A 19,560-nucleotide genomic window follows, 5' to 3' on the forward strand; every position below is an offset into this window, starting at 1 on the left:
AAATTGGTGTCTTTCTTATTATCTCTCTAATTGGAAATGGAAATGAATGTATAGGGATTCTGTATGTTCTTTTTTCTTCTCAGTCACTATATTTCTTTCTGCATATAAAATATTTCTCCTGGGAGCTGTATGTCCTCCAAATGCTGATAAGACATACTGGCTATTCAGAAAATCCGAATTCATCTGTACAATCATTTGTTGAATGATGAAATGGATGTATGTATATACAAATTCAAACATGTGTATGTTAAACTATAGACAGTTAATAGAATGTCATCTATGCTTCCACACAAAAGATCTGTGATATTGCCAGTTTATGATCTCCCTCCATTAAAACTCATCTATGATATATAAGTACTAAGAATCTGATTGAGGCACATAAAGGTAAAATCACTTGCCTGAGGTGAAATAGCTAGTAGGTGTCAGAAGCAGTATTTAAACCTAGCTTTTTCTGACTCTAATCCCAGCACTCTAAGTGCTATATGGTTATATATAATATATATTGCCACCAAAACCCTATTTGTATGATGACTTGTGTTGATATCATCTTAGGTTCTTAGCATGCTAAAATATTTTGAGTATGGAAACAGTGATAGATTATTTATTTGTCTTTTAGGAATCAGATTCTCTATGTTCTGATAAATCTATCTTCAGCAGGTGATCAATTATATTTTGAAGATTTGGGGTCATTACAAAATATGATATAATAACTATTAAGGAATGGCAAAAATTGCATTCTGAGTTGCATTGAGTTAGTTGAGGGAATAATAGTACTGATCAAATCATGAGTCTTCTGAAATATTGAAGTATATGTGATCAATGAACCTATAAATATATTCTAATTATAGAAATGTGAATATTTATTAATTTATATGTATATCTACCTGTCTGTTTACCCATCTATTCTTTACTAAAGTTTTTTTGTGATCTGGAGAGAATACTGGGTTCTCAAAGACTATGCCAGAAGAGAATAAGTCTGATTTTCCTATGAAGGTAGGTAAGGTCAAGGGTTAGCCTACAGTAGTCAACTGTCATTAATTAAGCACAATTTTCTGTGCTTAAGTTTTGAAGATACATAGAAATGTAATCCTTCTCCCCCACATAAGACAAAATAATCAAACCAATTTCTCAACAAAACCCCAAAAAACAGTTCCTGATTTCAAATGGCTCACACTTTAATGGAAGTGGGATAGGGAAGAGAAAAGATCCCAATAACTATGTACAAACATTCAACCTATAGGTTGAATTGGAAGTAGTCCCAGAAGTAAACCACACTAAGATTAAAGAGTGCTAAGGAAGGCAGAAAATAATAACTTAACAAGACTTAAAAGAAGCTAGAAAAACTAGTAGGTAGAGATAAAGAGGGAAGAAATGTCAGGCATGGGGAATAGTTAATGAAAATACTGAAACTAGAAGATGGAGTGCTGTGGCACCTAGGTGAAGCAGTGACTAAACCCCTAGGCCTGAAGTCAGAATGATTTTTGTCCAAATCCAACTGCAGATAATTGTGTAATTCTGCGACCTTGGGCAGGTCACTTCTGTTTGCCACAATTTCTTCAACTGTAAACTGTGATTCATAACAGTATCTACTTTGCAGCACTGTAGTGATGATTAAATGGCATAATATTTATAAATTGCTTAGCATTGTGCCTATAGTTTTCCCTGCATGTAATGGACAATAAGAAGATCAGTGTAAGAAGACTGAAAAGGTAGGAAAGGGCTAGATTATAAAGAGCTTTAAAAGACAAGCAGAGGGTTATATATTTGATCCTGGAGGTAATAATGAATCTGAAATTTATTGAATAGGGACTAAGAAGTGCTCAAACCTGAGCTTAAAAATATGATTTTGACAGCTGAATGGAAGAGACTTGTGCTAGGGAGACCAACCAGCAGACAATTATAATAATCCAAGCTTGAAATGAGGAGGGTCTTCACTGGAGGGCAAATGGAGAAAAGGGGGTATATAAGAAATTTCATCAAAGTAGAGATGGTAATACTTGACAACTGATTTGATAATGCAAGTGAGAGAGAATGAGGAACTAAAGGTCATACCTAGTTTCCAAGACTGATTAGGGGAATGGATACCCTTGACTGTAATAAGGAAATTAGGTATAAGGGAGTACATGAAGTAAAAGAGAACAGGTTCAGTTTTGGATATTTTACTTTAGTATCTATGAAGCATCCAGTTCAAAATATCAATAAGGAACTGGAATGTGATACTAGAGGTTGGGAGGGAGGTTAGGGTTAGACAAGTAGATCTGAGAGTCATCTGTATACAGATAATTATTATGATGGCATTTTAACTGAAAAATATAGATGGAGAAGAAAAGATGGTTTAGTACAGAGACTTAGGGGATAGCCAAAATTAGTAAGCATGCCATGGATAAATATGCAGTAAAGGAAACAGAGGAGGAACATTCAGATAGAGCAGATAAAACAGAGAGAAGAGAACATGAATGAGGGGATGATTCAAAGACTGAAGAGAAGTCAAGAACACTTGAAAAAAGGCAATTAGATTTGACACAAGAGATCATTAATAACTTTGGAGAGAATAGTTGAATTTAAATAAAATGTTAGAACTAGACTTCAAGGAATTACAAATGATAGGAAAAGAAGTGGTAGCACATGTTGTAGCTGACCTTCACAGTTTATCCACAAAGGGAAAACATATGTAAGATCATAGCTACCAGAGATAGATAGTTTGAGGAGGTTTGTTTTTTGGAAGATGGGGAGAAATAGGTATGCTTGTGGATGGAAGGAAGCATCCATTGGAAAGGTAGAGTTTGCAGATTTGTGAGAGTAGTAATGATAGATGGAGAAGTCTGTTGAAAAATTTGAAATAGTATGGTATTCATTATGCATTATATCCTTGGTAAGGAGAAAGATCACCTCTTCATTTAGAACAGAATTAAAGGAAGATACATTTTTTGAAATATTTTACTTTTTCCAATTACATATAAAAACAATTTTTGATATTCATTTCTAAAAATTTTAAAAATTCTAAACAATTTTCCAAATTGTCTCCTTCCCTCCCCTCCCAATTCCTTGACACAATTAGTGATTTGATATGTTATACATATGCAATCATGCCAGGTATATTTCCATTTTGCTCATGTTGTGAAAGAAAAAACAAACCAAAAGGAAAAAAATGAAGTGGAAAAATTGTATTCTATAATCTACATTCAGATTCCATCAGTTCTTTCTCAGAAGGTGGATAGCATTTTTCACCATGAATCCTTTGAAATTTTCTTGGATCCTTTGAATTGTTGAGAGTAGCTAAGTTATTCACAGTTGATCATTATACAGTATTGCTTTTACTGTGTACAATATTCTCCTGGTTCTGCTTATTTCTTTTTGCATCAATTCATAAAATTCTTTCCAGGTCTTTCTGAAATCTTTCTGCTCATCATTTCTTATAGCACAATAGTATTCCATTGCAATCACATACCACAACTTGTCAGTCATTATCCCTTCAGTTAAGGAAGACATCCTTAGCAGAAGGAGCAAAAGGCATTAAAATGACCTGGGATGAGGAAGGGGAACAAAGAAAGTGTTCTCAGTAAATGCTCTTCTCTTTCAGTGAAATATGAGGCAAGGTTCTTAGATTTAAAAAAAAAAAATTGAAGGGCCAGCTGTGAGAAATTTGAAAAGGGAGGAAAAGGTCTGGGAAAGTCAATGAAGTAAATAGGATAATGAATCAATTAGTGAGATATCGTGCTGCAATGAGGTCTCTGTTGAAGTTAAGATAAAAATGTGGTATATCTAGTTCCCACAATATCCTTATTTTCCCCTGCTTTGTTCAGAAGCATGCAAATAAGAGCAACGGGAACAAAGAAATGGTGAAAATATTCCATAATTGGGATGTGTCAGGGTAAGATATTCAGTAGGATAAAAGGGGAAGGGATTTGTGCAGAGTTGAACAGATGGAAACTATTAGAAAATGTAGGTAGAGTAAGGGTGATGAACTTAGGAAAAGAATTGAATAATGGAAGAATTAGAGGAAGCAGAATGGACAAATGACAGGGTTTAGAATTTCAAGGTAGAGGAAAGAGTGGAATTACAATCATTTATCTAAAGACATTTTAGATTTCATGAAGATAGATGTGGAACACTTATGCATGAATTAAGGGTATGACCGTGTTTGGGTATAGTTGTGGTGGGGGTAGAAAAATAGGTCAAGGTAAATGAGTAAATTGAAGAATTAGGATGCTAAAGTTTTTGAGATAGTGTCAATATATTTATTGAATTAATCTGGTAAGAGGGCAGGTATTAGGAGGGACAGAAAGACAGTGAGCAGAGAACTGCATTAGGTGAGGATGGAAGGATTATGTCCTGGAGGTCTGAAGACAACAGGGTTGATTGTGTAATAAAGAGAAATTAAATGAACCTCAAAGGATGAAATATTATGAAGACAGTTTAAAAAAAATAATATTAAAAAAATAATTTACTTACCTTGACCAGGATTTATGAGTATAAGTGCAATTAATGCTTGGAAGGGTGGCCAGGAGAAGGGAGTCAGGTCTCAGTGATTTCAAAAGGGAGAGTGGGAGAGGAAAAGGTGTAAGATGAAAGCAACTTTGTTGCTCATGGAACAGGCATTCCAGAGATCATGTTGAAAGGGCCATCTAGTTTTAGAGTGGATTGAGTTCATGAGTTGGTCAGTTAATTCCTTCTAATATTGGTTGAATTGATTTTATTCATGCAATATCTTTTCATGTAATCGAAATTGTCTAGTTTGCATTTTATAATGTTGTCTCTCTCTCTCTTGTTTCATCATAAACTCCTCCCCTCTCCATAGGTCTGACAGATAAACTATTCCTTGTTCTCCTAATTGATTTGTGGAATCTCCTTTTTTTCCCCCTAAGTCATGCAACCATTTCAACCTTAACTTTGTATAGACTGGGTTATAATATGGCAGAAACTAGTCTATGCCTAATTTCTGCCATATTATTTTCCAGTTTTCTTAGCAGGTTTTGCCAAATAATGAGTTCTTACCCCTGTAAGTGGAGTCTTCATGTTTATCAAACAGTAGATTTGCTTCTGCTTCTTTTTTATGTAATCTATACCAATGATCCACTACTGTTTCTTAGCCAGTATCAAACAGTTTGGATGATTGCCACTTTATAGTGGAGTTTTAGAACTGGTATGTCTAGGTCCTTCTTTTGCACTTTTTATTAATTCCCTTGATATTCTTGACTTTTTGTTCTTCAAGATGAATTAATTTACTATTTTTTTCAAGCTTTATAAAATATTTTTGGTAGTTTGATAGTTATAGCACCAAATAGCCAATTTAATTTAGGTAGAATTGTCATTTTTATTATAATTAGCTTTATCTACCCATGAAAAATTGACATTTTCTTAGTTGTGTAGATCTGTCATTATATGTATGAATTTTTTTTTGTAATTGTGTTCATACAGTTTCTGGATTTGTCTTAGCAGGAAAACTCAGGTATTTTATTTTTACTACAGTCACTTTAAATTGAATTCTAGTCATTGTTGGTAATACATAGAAATGTTGATGATTTATGTGAGTTTATATGATATCTTGCAACTAAAGTTGCTAATTGTTTCCAATAGTTTCTAGTTGATTTTCTTGGTTTCTCTAAGTATAATATCACATATTATCTGCATATTGAGCATTGTTTGCTCAATGCCTATTCTAAATTTTTCAATTAATTTTTCTTCTCTTATTGCTAAAACTAACTCTTCTTTTATTTATTTGTTTAATTTTTAAAACTTTTCCCCTGGCTTCATGCAAAAGCAAATTTCAACATTTACTTCCAAACACTTGATCTCCAAATTCTCTCCCTTCCTCCTACACCATTCCCACCACTGAAAAAATAATTACTTAGTATGGGTTAAAAATATGTCGACATGAAAAACATTTCTACGATAGTCATGTTGTAAAAGTAAACATACTGTGACTATCCACCACAAAGAAAGAGAAACCTCAAGAAAAATAAAATGAGAAAAAAATAGTATGCTTCAGTCTGTATTCATCACCATCAACCCTATATTTGGAATGTATAGCATTCTTCATAAATGTATCAGAGAAATAGCTTCAATATTTTTTCCCACAGTTGCTATTACTAACTGTATTTCCCTTTATCTTATTTCACCCCACCCCCATTTATTCTAAACTCTCTCTCCTTTTATCCTATCCTACCTCAAAAGTGTGTTGTATCAGACTACCCTCTCCCACAAACTTCCCTCTCTTCTAACATATACACCCTCGTCCCCTCCCCCATCCCCTTTTCCCTTTCCCTTTCCTCTCCTATTTTCCCCTAAGGTAAGACAGATTTCTATATCCAATTGAAGTTATTCCCTGTGTCCTTCTGATAAGACTAAGGTTCACTCCTTCTCACCTTTTCCCTCTTCCACTCCATTATTAAAGCTTTTTTCTTGCCTTTTTTATGTGAAAAACTTACCCCATTCTACTTTGTTTCCCTTTCTCCCAGTACATTCCTTTCTCACCCATTAACTTCACCTTTCTAATATATTTTATATTCAAATTCAACTTCCTCCTATGCTTTACCAATATATACTCCTTCTAAATGCCCTAATAAATGAGAAAGTTCATTTGAGTTAGCAGTATCATCTTCCCATGCAGAAATAAAAACAGTTCAATCATTAAGTTCCTCATAATTCATCCTTCCTGTCCGATTTCTCTATGCTTCACCGGAGTCCCATACTTGAATATGAAATTTTCTGTTCAGCTTCAGTTGTTTCATTAGGAAAGTTTGAAAGGTCATTGAATTTTCATCTTTTTTCCTGAAAGAGGAAGTTCAGTTTTGCTGGGTAGTTGATTCTTGTTTATAATCCAAATTCTTTTGCCTTCTGGAATATCATATTCCAAGCTATTTCTGGACCCTAATGTAGAAGCTCTTAAATCTTGTGTTATCTTGACTGTAATTTCGTGATATTTGAATTGTTTCTTTCTGACTGCTTGTAATATCTTCTCCTTGTCTTGGAAGTTCTGAAATTTGACTAAAATATTCCTTGCAGTTTTCATTTTGGAATCTCTTTCAGGGAGTTATTGGTGGATTTTCAATTTCTATTTTACTCTCTGCTTCTAGAATATCAGGGCAATTTTACTCTATTGTTTCTTGAAAAATGGCATCTAGGCTTTTTTTTCTGTTTTGGGGGGGTCATGACTTTCAGATAGCCCAATGATTTTTAAGTGATCTCTTCTGGATCTGTTTTTCAGGTCAGTTGTTTTTCCAATGAGATATTTCACATTTTCTTCTGGTTTTCATTTACTGGATTTCTTTCTTGTTTCCTTATTTCTCATAGTCATCAGCTTCTCTTAGCTGCATTCCACATTTGAAGGAATTATTTTCTTGAGAAAGCCTTTGTATTTCCTTTCCCATCCTAATCCTGCTTTTTAAAAATCATTTTCCTCCTCATTTACCTTCTGAATTGCTTTTTCCATTTGACCAAAACTGGTTTTTAAGATGTTATTTTCTTCAGTAATTTTTTTTTGTATCTCCTTCACCAAGCTGCTGACTTTGTTTTCATGATTTTTCTGCATCTCCTTCATTTCCTCTTGCCAATTTTCCTTCAACCTCCCTTACTTTATTTTCAAAATCTATTTTGAGCTTGTACATAGCTTGAGACCAATTCATATTATTCTTGGAGGCTTTGGATTCAGAAGCTTTGACTCTGTTATGTTCTGAGTGTGTATTTTGATTCCCCTTTAGGGTCAAAGTAATTATCTATGTTCAGACATTTTTTTTTTCTATTGTTTGCTCATTTCCCTAATTTATGACTTTATTTTAGCTTTTTGTTAAGCTAAGGTACCAGGGTATAGTTTGCACTGTTCCAAGCCTTTGAGGGTTTTTTGGTAGCTGTTTTCAGGGACAGCCCCAAAGTTTTTAATTCTTCCAAGGTTTTATGAGAGGCTCTGATTGTTCTCCTATGTGCTCTGTTCTCTGGGTGACCACAAGCACTTCTTTCTATCCTAGAACCATGAGGAGGGGCCCTGCTCTGCTACAAGCAGTGAGCTCTGTTGTGCTTTTACTCCTTTTCCTGAGACTAGGACACAGATCTGAGTGTGGGCAAAGCAGTAGAAACTTGCTTCAGGGAAAGCAAAGAGACCTCTGCAGTCTTCTTACTATCTGTGGGCTGAGTGCTCCAGAAGCAGATCATGGTCCCTTGGGGTCCGATCTGCACTGGCCTTAGCTCCACTCTTACTCTGATGCGGTAGAGTTTGCCTACTGATCTTATTAATTGACCTTGGCAATCCCTGGGCTGGGGGGTCTGGAAGCCACTACTGCTGCCATGGACCCAGGTGCCCCTGGGGACCCAGGCACTCCATAGTCTGTTCCTGAATGACAGGTGCTGGCTTTCTCCAATGCCCAGGCTGAGCTGTGGTCCCTTCCTAACCCTAGTATAACAGATCCTTCCTGCAAATCTTCCAAGTTGTCTTGGGCTGGAAAATTGTTTCACTCAGTCTTTTTGTGTGTTTTGCTACTCTATAATTTGGTTAGAGTCATTATTTAAAGGTATTTACAGTGGTTTGGGGGTGAACTCATGGGAGTCCCTTCTTTTACTTTACCATCTTGGCTCTGCCCCCTTCCCCAGCCCCTGCTCCAAGCTAACAGTTCTTCTTCTGTTTTGTTTAGTTTAGTTTTTTTTTTTTTTTTTTTTTGGTTTCTACAAGGCAATGGGATTAAGTGACTTGCCCTAAGTTGCACAGTTAGGTTATTACTAAGAGTGTGAGGCAGGATTTGAATTCAGGTGCTCCTGACTCTAGGGTCAGTGCTCTATCCATTGTGCCTCCTAGCTGTCACCAAGCTAACATATCTAATACAATACAATATTGTACAATATTGATTGGCAGTGATGATAATGGGCATCCTTGTTTCACCCCTGGTCTAATGGGAATGGTTCTAGCTCATCTCTATTACATATAATGTTTTTTGATGGTTTTAGTTAGATATTGATTATCATTTCAAGGAAAACTCCATTCATTTCTATACTTTTTGGTGTTTTTAAATAGTTACATTTTGTCAAAAACTTTTTTTTTTCAAATCCACTAAGGAGTCAATATTATAATTGCATAAACTTTGTTTTTAAAGAAGATCAATATGTGACATCTTAGAACATTATTCAGTAGGTACCAAGCATATCTTTGAAGGCAGTATTCATTCTTCTGAACAGTGTAAACATATTCCCTTTATCATGATAGATTAGTTTTCAGTGGTATGTTGAAAAAAATGAATTGTAACATACAAATTTGACACAAAGATTCTAAATTGTACTCAGTATTCTCTTTACAATGCAGGTCATTTTCCTTGTAATATAACTTTATATTTAATTATTCAGAAACAGTTTAATTTTGAAATTTTATATATATATATATGTACACACAATATGTAAGAGGTAGTAGACACCTTCAGTTGCATTTACTTATTAAAAAGAACTAAATTCTTAAGAAAATACTAATTATCATCTCTAGACTGTTTTTTGGCAAGTCAGTGGGGTTAAGTGACTTGCCCAAGGTCATGTAGCTAGATAATTATTATGTGCCTGAGGGCAGATTTGAACTCAAATCCTCCTGACTCCAGGGCTAGTGCTCTATCTACTGCAGTACCTAGCTGCCATATCATCTTTATAAATGTGTCCCTGACACACAAATAATAAAGCAAGAATATATATATTATATATATATATATATGTATATATATGTATGTATATGTAGGTATATATAAACTTATATTTTCAGGAATACAATCCTCACCATTTTTGAAAAATTCAAATTAAAAACAAAAACATTTCTCTAAAACCCAGGAAATGTGGAGGTTGAAAAAGGGGAAGAGAGAAACATGAACAATGAATTATTTCCATTTCATTCCTCCTAAGCCTCTAACATATCATATGAATCGTGATTTTCAGAATAGCTTGTAAAGCCCCAAAATTCAGAATTGTCTTCATTGATCTGAAATAATACCATGAAAGATTGTATAGGTGAACTACAAATATTGTTTTCTTCTTTTGTAGTAGGAAATTATATTTCATTCTTGAGAAGTATTTTCTTCTTTGCAAGGCATTAGAGTTAAGTAATTTGCCCCAGGTCATACAGCTAGGTAATTATTAAGTATTTGAGTCTGGATTTGAACTCAGGTCCTCCTGATTCCAGGGCTGGTGCTCCATCCACTGCACCACCTTGCTGTCCCTAAATTTCATTCTTTAAATATAATTTGACATTCTTCTGATTTCTTTTTCTGTTTCTTCCAAATATTTTTACTTTTTTGGTATAGCTTCCCTGAAGGTAAGCTGTCTGTACTTTTGATGTCCGTTTCTTTGGTTTGGTTGTTCCTATGAATTGCTAATGACTTTAAGTCTGGAATCATTTCTATGTGGGGAAGTAGTGCCTTTTTTCTTATGATAGGTATATAAAAAAAGTGTACTATCTGACTTTTACTTTAGTTGAGACACATTTTTGTCTTTTTCATCAAAATCAGAAACATGCATAAATGTCTCTAGGATCTATGAGTAGTAGTTCTAAGTCTTTTTCACTTATAGTTCCTCTACAGTCAGAAACTCCAGGAATATTTCCCAGTTTATCTTTATTCAGAGGTAGTTATAGCAAATCCAGGTTACTATCCTTTACCAGATTGATTATATAAGATTTCTACAATCCAAATGCTCTCTGAGTTTGTTGGTTGAATTTAAGGACCACATGGAGCAAATGAATCCATGGATTCTGAATTAAAGGCAATCTTCTATGAAAGATTCTTGTTTTTTTTGATATTGGAAATTCTGTATTATTACCTGTATGGTAGTGTTTCCCTGAGGATCATTCAGGGAAACACAGTGCAATTCCAATTGATTTTCAGGTCCACTTCTTTTAAAAGTATTTCCAATGATGGGTGAAAAAGATTTTTTCTGGATATATTGCTCATACACCAACTTGGTTGATATCAACAACTTGAAACTATGCAAAAATGCAAAGTTACTGAGTTGTTCACTTAGAAATTGGACCTGGAGAGCCTTTTACTTCTGGGAGCAGCTCTCACAGAAGTCCTTCTTCTTATCCTCTTTGATGTTGGAGTATATGGGATGGCTATGCCCTTTATCATCTTTACCATCTGTTTTGTTACTTTTGTTTCTTTGAGCAGACTAGACATTTTATCTAAATCAAAAGGCTTAGAAATGGCATAGTTTATAAGAGGTATATTGGACAAATCTATAATGATGGTTTGAATCTTTCACCTTTACAAATGGATTTTTGAGAGTTCTTGAATATCCAAGCATTTTCTTATTTCTCTTAATGATGTGCTTGAATTCATTTTTTATTTTGATTTCCATTGCTTTTATTAGTAATTTGAAGCATTCTTTCATGCACTTTTTTTAGTGTTGGAATGCTCATTTATTTTATTATTTATTTTTTTTCACATTAGTACAGTAGTCATCTTATAAAAGTAAGCATAATCCCCCCTACCCCTATAAAGAATGAGAAACCTCAAGAAAAATAAAGTGAGAGAGAAAAACAAAAGTGTGCTTCATTTTGTATATTTTTAAGGGTTTTGCAGACAATGAGGTTAAGTGTCTTGCCCAAGGCCACACAGCTAGGTAATTATTAAGTGTCTGAGGTCAGATTTGAACTCAGGTACTCCTGACTCCAGGGCTGGTGCTCTGTTCACAGTGCCACCTAGCAGCCCCTGTGAACCACTTCTAATGAGAATGAAGGCTCATTCACTGCCCCTCCCCTTCCTCCCCTTCCACTGCATTGCAAATCATCCATAGTCTGAGCCCAAATCATATTTTTTCTTGGAGGCTTTGGATTCAGAAGTTTTGACTTTGTTATCTTCTCATCCTCCATGATATCAAAGTAATGTCTATGGAAGGATTTTTTTTCTATTGTTTGCTCATTTTCCCAGTCTATGACTTGATTTTAACTATTGATTAAAGTGGGGCTCTGTTTCCATGGTGGAGGATGCACTTTCCCCAACTTTTAAGGTTATTTTTGTGGCTGTTTTCAGGATGCCTGTCAGGCACCTCAATTCCTTCAAGGTCTTATGAGAGGCTCGGACTGTTCTCTTGGCCTGTGCTCTGGTCTGTGAATGACCTCAAGCATTCACCTCTGTTCTAGAATTGTGAGTAGGTTCCCTGCCCTGCTATGGCAGTAAAGCTCCTTTTCCTAAGCCTGGAGCCCAGACTGAGCCCTGGATCTGTAATTATGTCAAGAGAAATACACCTTAGTGTCTGAGCATATTTTGCTTCTTTTTTATTTGAAATTATGTAATATATTTGCTGAGAAATTCTTCTACTCTCCTCCTTTGCTGCTGATGCTGGTTTTCATGGACAGCCACTGCTGCTCTAGCACAGTCACCTCCTGTGGTGGAAGGGAGAGGGTTGAGTCCCTGACAGAAGCTTTTACAGTATCTATTGAAATAATCATATGATTTCTGTTAGTTTTGTTATCGATTTGAATGATTATTCTGATTGTTTTCCTAATATTGAACCATCCCTGAATTCCTAGTATAAATTCCATCTTTTCAAAGTATATTATTCTAGTGATAAATTGTTTTAATCTCTTTTGAATATTGTTTATATAATTTTTTCTTCAATATTCATTAGGGAAATTGTTATATAATTTTCTTTCTCTTTTTTGGTTCTTCTGGGTTTAGGTATCAACTCCATATTGCTGTCATAAAAGGAATTTGGTAGAGCTTTTTTGCCCCAATTGCTGATCTTCACTGCTCTTGAGACTTCCTACTACTTTGCTTCATGTCCATCCAGGGTGGACTTCCCCTATTCCAAATGAGGTGGACTTTTACTGAATTCCTTCCAAAATTTCTCAAATTGGACAATTGGTCCACTTCTTTCTTTTTGTGGGTTCTATCACTCCAGAAACCATTTAGAGAAGAAGTGGGAAACTTTTTTCTGCCAAGGATCATTTGGAAATTTATGACAACATTTATGGAAAATGTTTGATCAAAAATTTAATTAATCTTTCCCTACTAGATATATTGAATTTTGATAACTGTATGAAGTTGTTTTGGCAATGCTACAGCAATATGATCTCTAGGCCAGTGGTTCCCTGACCCCTGAGGTTTAGAGGTTTGTTAGTATTGTTTCTGATGGAATCTAGATGAGCCCAGGAAAGTTCCTGGCTTCTCTCTGCCATCTTGGCTCCATCCACTGATATGTGTTTTGCATGGGGAGTAGACACATCAGTTAAACCAAAATAGGTTTAAAGTATCACCATAAGATTTAAATATGTTAGGGAGTTATAGTATAGTGATATGTTAGTATGGTTATCCAGAATACCACTTCAGCACTCTGTAGAGTGAACTACTAGTTTCTTCTGCTTTGAACTCTACATGTATTTTGTTTTATCTTATCCTGTGCTTACATGAACTAGATATTGTGAGTCTTAATTTCCATGTTATGATTTATTAAGCCTTAATATTTACCTTCATTGCAAGACTTGGTCCACATTGGGCCATTCTTCAGTTTCTGTGAACAGATTGAGGTGTTTGTACCAGTACACCTATGTTTTATCCTGAAATCACCATAGCCAGGAATGTTAGACCTGAAAGATCTTTGTACATCTTCCTATTATTATATCTTCTAGTAAGTATGCCAAAGAATATCACAGATTACAGGCATACAGGGAATGAAGGGATGACTGCCCTATGTGCTTTTTCTCCTTAGTCACACTTTCACCTTGCTACTTGGACCAGAGAACATGTCCTCTCTCATGTCTGCACTGACTTTTTCCACACAATGGTATCTCCCTGGATGAGTTGGCCTTTTCACCAAGGGCCTCAGTTTTACTCATTCCATCACCATCTTGATTCAGAGTTGAAACTTCTCCATTTCCTTACCAGAAGTTTGCCTCCTTGTGGTTACTCTTATCTTTCCATACCTCTGCTTTCTTTATTTTATTTCTTTATAGTCCTTTTTTTTATGAGATTTTTTTTTCAATTTTATTTTAACTTCTTTAGGATAGAAAATATCTTACTTTTATTGCTATCTCCAGGGCTTATCTTAGTACCTGGAGCTATCCTTCCTTCCTCCCTCCCTTCCTCCCTTCCTCCCTTCCTTCCTTCCTTCCTTCCTTCCTTCCTTCCTTCCTTCCTTCCTTCCTTCCTTCCTTCCCTTTGTTCCTTCTTTCTTTCTTTCCTTCCTTTCTTCCTCTCTCTTTCCCAGTATTTAAAGTTTGTGGAAAGAGGATAGGATATAGGTTTTGGAGTCAAGTGACTTTTGTTTGAGTCCCAATAGATGTATCATGACTGAGATTAATTGAGTATTGCTCTTGGTGTCAGGGAGAAATAGAATGAAATCCTGCCTTTGACATTTCTAAGCTGTGATTCTGTGTCCCTCATTCTCCAAGTTCCTCTAACAATTCTCCAGGTCCTATTGTTGTTTATATTGCTGGCGAGAGTTTCCCATACTTAAAAAAATCATAGGTCCCCTACATAATACCAGATGTTATGTTTTATTTGGATGCATCGTATAAAAAGGTATTTGTTCAATAAATATTTGTGCATATAAATTAAGTGACTCAGCAAGTCACTTAAATTCTTTATGCCTCAGAGAACTCCCTTGAACTAAGTCTTAAATGGGTTATGCTTTACTTTGGTAGAAGTTTCATTATTAGAAGATTCCCCAAACTTATAAAATCATAAACTCTTACAGTAAAAGAGATAGATGTAGAAGGAACTCATTCATTTATAGATGAAGAAAATGGAGCCTAGTGACATTAAGTGATTTGACTAAGGTCACAAGGAGAGTATGTACCAGAGGGGAATTTGAACTCTGCTCCTCTAACTCAAGAACCAGTACCACAAAATCACTCTTATACTCTTGAAACTTGGCAGTTTTGTGACCTTAGACAAGTCATTTAGTAATTCTGAATTGTTGTTTTCTCATCAGTTAAATGAGATTTTTGACTTAATGGAAACTTACTAAATATCTCCCATGTGCAAGCTACCATGCTAAGCTCTGGCATTACAAAGATGAGTAATACAAACTCTGACCTTAAGGGGTATATAATCTAATGTGTTTTGTGTGTTTGGGATGGAGATAAGATACATGCATAAAATAGAATCCTCCCTTTCCACTAGATCTGGGATATAATTCTTTCCTTACCAACACATTTCAGAAATGGTTCTGCAATTTAGAATCTTCAAGATATACATATATGACCTATGTATATCTATGTATATCTATATATATGACCTATGTATATCTATGTATCTATCTATATCTATATCTATATCTATATCTATATCTATATCTATATCTATATCTATATCTATATCTATATCTATATCTATATCTATATCTATCTATATCTATATCTATATCTATCTATATCTATATCTATATCTATATCTATATCTATATCTATATCTATATCTATATCTATATCTATATCTATCTCTATCTCTATCTCTATCTCTATCTCTATATCTATATCTATATCTATATCTATATCTATATCTATATCTATATCTATATCTATATCTATATCTATATCTATATCTATATCTATATCTATATCTATATCTATATCTATATCTATCATCTCTATCTCTATCTCTATCTATCTATCTATCTATCTATCTATCTATCTATCTATCTATCTATCTATCTATAACTTGAATCCAGGTCTTCCTGGCTGAGATCATCTTTCTCTGCTGTGTTACAATGATTCTCAAGTATTGTTTAATGTTAACTTCATGTGAATTATGAAGCAAAGTAGGTACTTGAGGTCATTCTTGAAAGTGGAGCATTAGGTCAATAGGTAGAAGTGAAGAAAAATTGACAGGCTTTTCTGGGACTTAGGAGACAATATACACAACATATATAATGGAGAAAGGGTTTTACACAATGATAAAGTTTGACTGAAGCATAGAGAGGATAAAAGACTGTTTCTATGAAAATAGACTGTGAAAGCACCATATTGTAAAAGACTTTAGATACTAAGTTAAAGAAGTTGAATTTAATTTTATAGATAATTATTAGCTATTTTTTAGCTCTGGTGTTATGTTTATCACCTCTAACTTTTTCAAAATTCTGTTCACAGGCAGCCTGTAACCCAAGACTAGAGCAAGTTTTATTTGTTGACTGATTGACTTATTTAACTTCTTTATTATTTATTCTTTTGTTAGATTTGTTTAGGTTTGAATACAGTGTGTTGTAGGCTTCCATTATCATGATTTTGTTATCTATTTCTCTTTATAATTCAATTAACTTGATGTTATTTTTGTTGGGCACTTTGATGACTGCACAAAGTTCAGTAGAAATACTGGCATTGAGTTCTGTGCATGAATTTACAACTTCTCTACAAGGCTGATGAGGTTTACCTTTTTTTTTTTTTATAAAAGGCTGACTCCATTTAAAAAGATCTTTTCACTTGGGTTTCTTATCAAGGTGTCATTATATTCAACTTTCACTTGGTGTAGGCTGAATTTCTTTTATATATCTTAGTGGTGGCTATTTTATGACTTGTTTATATTTGGGAAGGATGACAAAGTCACTGCCTGTTCAGTATAAGAAGCCTAGGGCTTTGCATTATTTAAACTTGCACTTCCCTCAGTTGCTTTTCCCAAAATAATAGCTCAATAAATTCTTGTGGAATACATTCCACACTAGGTGTGCCATGACAATATAGCAGATGTACAACTACAGAGAATTCTACCTTATTAACTAAGTGGGAGATTTTTTTGCTGATAGCACAATGGAATTGGTAGTCCTTGCTACCAAGATTGGTGTGAGAAAATTGTCATATCTAGGTACAATTTTAATAAAATAATAAACATTAATATTAAATGATAAAATTAAAACAAAGAAAATAATATATTTTGCTTTTATTTCAAATTTATTCCTCTATCCTTCCCTATCAAGTGAGATATCTCTGATAACCAAGATTGAGAGTAGTAAGAACCAAAAAGCAGTTCAGTTAAACCAATCAGCAATTGCTCTTTGTATTTACCTAATAATGACTATACTGTATTTATCTTGAAACTGATACAAATCTGATTGAGAGAGTGATTTTTTATAAATTTCTATCAAGACATACAGAGAAAGCTAAGAAACATGCTGAAAAAAATCCCTTTGTGAATTTTAGACAAAGAGAGTAGAAGTGTGGAAATGTCTGTTAGGATTTTGCTCAATTAGATTCATACCTTTCAAAAAAGTATTGAAAGACATATTGGATACATTCACATACAAATTACTCCTTCTCAATCATTCTATTTTATTTTTTCTCTACTAGATTTCAAATTTTTCTTTGGTGTTTTGTAATTTGGAAATTCTTAGATTTTAAGTATATTTCTTCAGAAGGTTTTTTTTGAACATCAATTCTCCAAGTATATATACAGACACAGAAACCAAAACATCAGCATAGAAATAGATAATTTCTTAATTATTTTATGGTTTGAAAGGAGTCTTGAGAAGTCAACTAGCGATTCATTCTTCCAATTCTGTGCTAGAAATGTGAGAACAAGAATCAACCCCTCATTTAAAGCACCCCAGAGTGGATTTTATAACTTTGTTAGTGATTCACTATAACATTAATCATCTCTTAATATTAAAATCAAACATTCTTTTTGACAGGTGTACATTAAAATCATAATAAAAAATGAATTTTTAAACAAAATACAACTAACCAAGAGCATCCTTCTTTTCTATCCACCAACCAACCATTCTAGTCACTCTTTCCAGGACTATCTGGGTTGAAAGACCTATGTTTCTTTTACTTGAAATTAGGCAGTTAACTTCAACAGATCCTTAGACCAAGAAGGGTAAAAGCCTCATAGTTTTTATTCTATCTAGAAATGGGGACACTGGTGATTGGTTTACTTTTTTTTCTTTTTAAAATTTAAACAGAGGTGTTTGCTTTAGTGATTTTTATTTGAGTAACAAAGCCAAATAAAACAAACCAGGTTCTTACCCATCTCAGCAGGGGACAAAGTAATGGGCTATCTGCAAGTCATGGGTTGACAAAAAATCCGATTTTCTTTGACTTTTTTTTAAAATTTGAATTCTTTGGAGGTCGTTACCTCTGTAGGAAAGTTTTTATAGAAACTATAACCTGATTGTACTTTGACTTTAAGGACAGTAATAAAGTTTGTAGAAAGGACCTTTCTCATTTGGGGGGAAGTATATGGCAATTTAAATGTGGAATTGGAAACTCTTTGATCCTTAGAGTTTGTTTGAAAACTTCAACAAGGAGGAGAAAGAATCTGTTGGTGACAGAACTCATGTGGCTGACTCAGGTGGCTAAGGCAGTACCCTTCGAGTTGTCTGATACTTCAGAGAGATTTCTTTTTATAGTCAGAAGAGAAATGGGTCTTTTTTAAAACAACAACAAAAAAACTTCCTTTACCAAAGGTACCATATGAAATGTTAAGCTCATTAGGAAACAAAGCTATCTAGCAGGCTTTCTGGTCCCCACCCCCTACTTCATTTCCAACTTTTGATTATTAAGAAATCGAAAAATAATTTGTGCTTTTGAACCACAGTGAGGAAATTGGGACAGGAGGAGACTATGTTGAGCCCACTTGAGTCCCCATCGTAATATATAGAAACAGGGTCATCTGAGTCTCTGTATCTAGTGGGCCTGTTGTTATTTCCATTCTGTGTCCAATTTTTCAAAGAGCAAAATTTCCCAACCACTTTACTTTTACCTGGAACTTTGCAAATGAGGCTCCATTCAGGGAGAATGTGCTTTTTATAATATTTCAAAAGAAATATGTCTGAATTTTTTCAAGTGAAGAAAAAAGAATATTCCCCAAGGTGTTCCCATTTCAATTTTTTTTTCTGTATTAATCTCTCACCACCACCTACCCTCTGAATACTTTCATTAGGAATACTTCAGAGGGACCTGGAATACTTGGATGAATTACTGACTTTTAGGAGTCTTTTTTCAACATTATTTTTGAAATATTTTTCTTTAAAAATATATGAACAGAATGTGTTTTATTATCCCACATAGAGCTCTCATTATTTAGGAAAACTTGAACTAACTCTGTTGACATACAGGAAAAGGAAAACAGGCTTTCATATAGTATGCATTTATTTGAAATAAAAATGTACCAGAATTAGAAACAAGTTCAAGTACTTTTTAAAGGAACAAATTAATATGGAAAAGTTAAGATTCAGAGAAAGATAAAAAACAGCAAGACATAATAAAAGCACATATATGTCTGCACTGTTATAACATAAAGGATAGCATCAAAATTTGTAAAACAATATAGAAAAATAGAAATAATAATAATCTTTACATTTTAATAAAACAAAGTTTGGACATATATATACATATATATATATATATATATATATATATATATATATATATATATATTGATTTTTTCTTTTAGTTCTGATCATTAAGTATTATTGTTTTCCTGGTCACTTAATTCAATGAATTTTTAACTGGATTCCATACCTTACAAGAAATGAGTACTTGAAACAAATTTAATATATTGAGTTCCCTCCCTTGGAAGTAAGCACTGATGCTGATTTTTCTCAGGAAAAAAAAAGCCTTGAACTTTCCCAGTTAATTTTTAATATTAAAGATTATATGGAGTCAATTTA

At 34.0% G+C, this 19,560-nt stretch overlaps 1 pseudogene; it reads right to left on the reverse strand.

Annotated features, from left to right (window-relative positions):
• Window positions 1-9,781: 9,781 nt before the first annotated feature.
• On the reverse strand, window positions 9,782-11,294 carry LOC141499183 (protein DBF4 homolog A-like; annotated as a pseudogene).
• Window positions 11,295-19,560: the final 8,266 nt, after the last annotated feature.

This window comes from Macrotis lagotis, chromosome X, assembly GCF_037893015.1.
Source record: "Macrotis lagotis isolate mMagLag1 chromosome X, bilby.v1.9.chrom.fasta, whole genome shotgun sequence".
Taxonomy (NCBI): domain Eukaryota; kingdom Metazoa; phylum Chordata; class Mammalia; order Peramelemorphia; family Peramelidae; genus Macrotis; species Macrotis lagotis.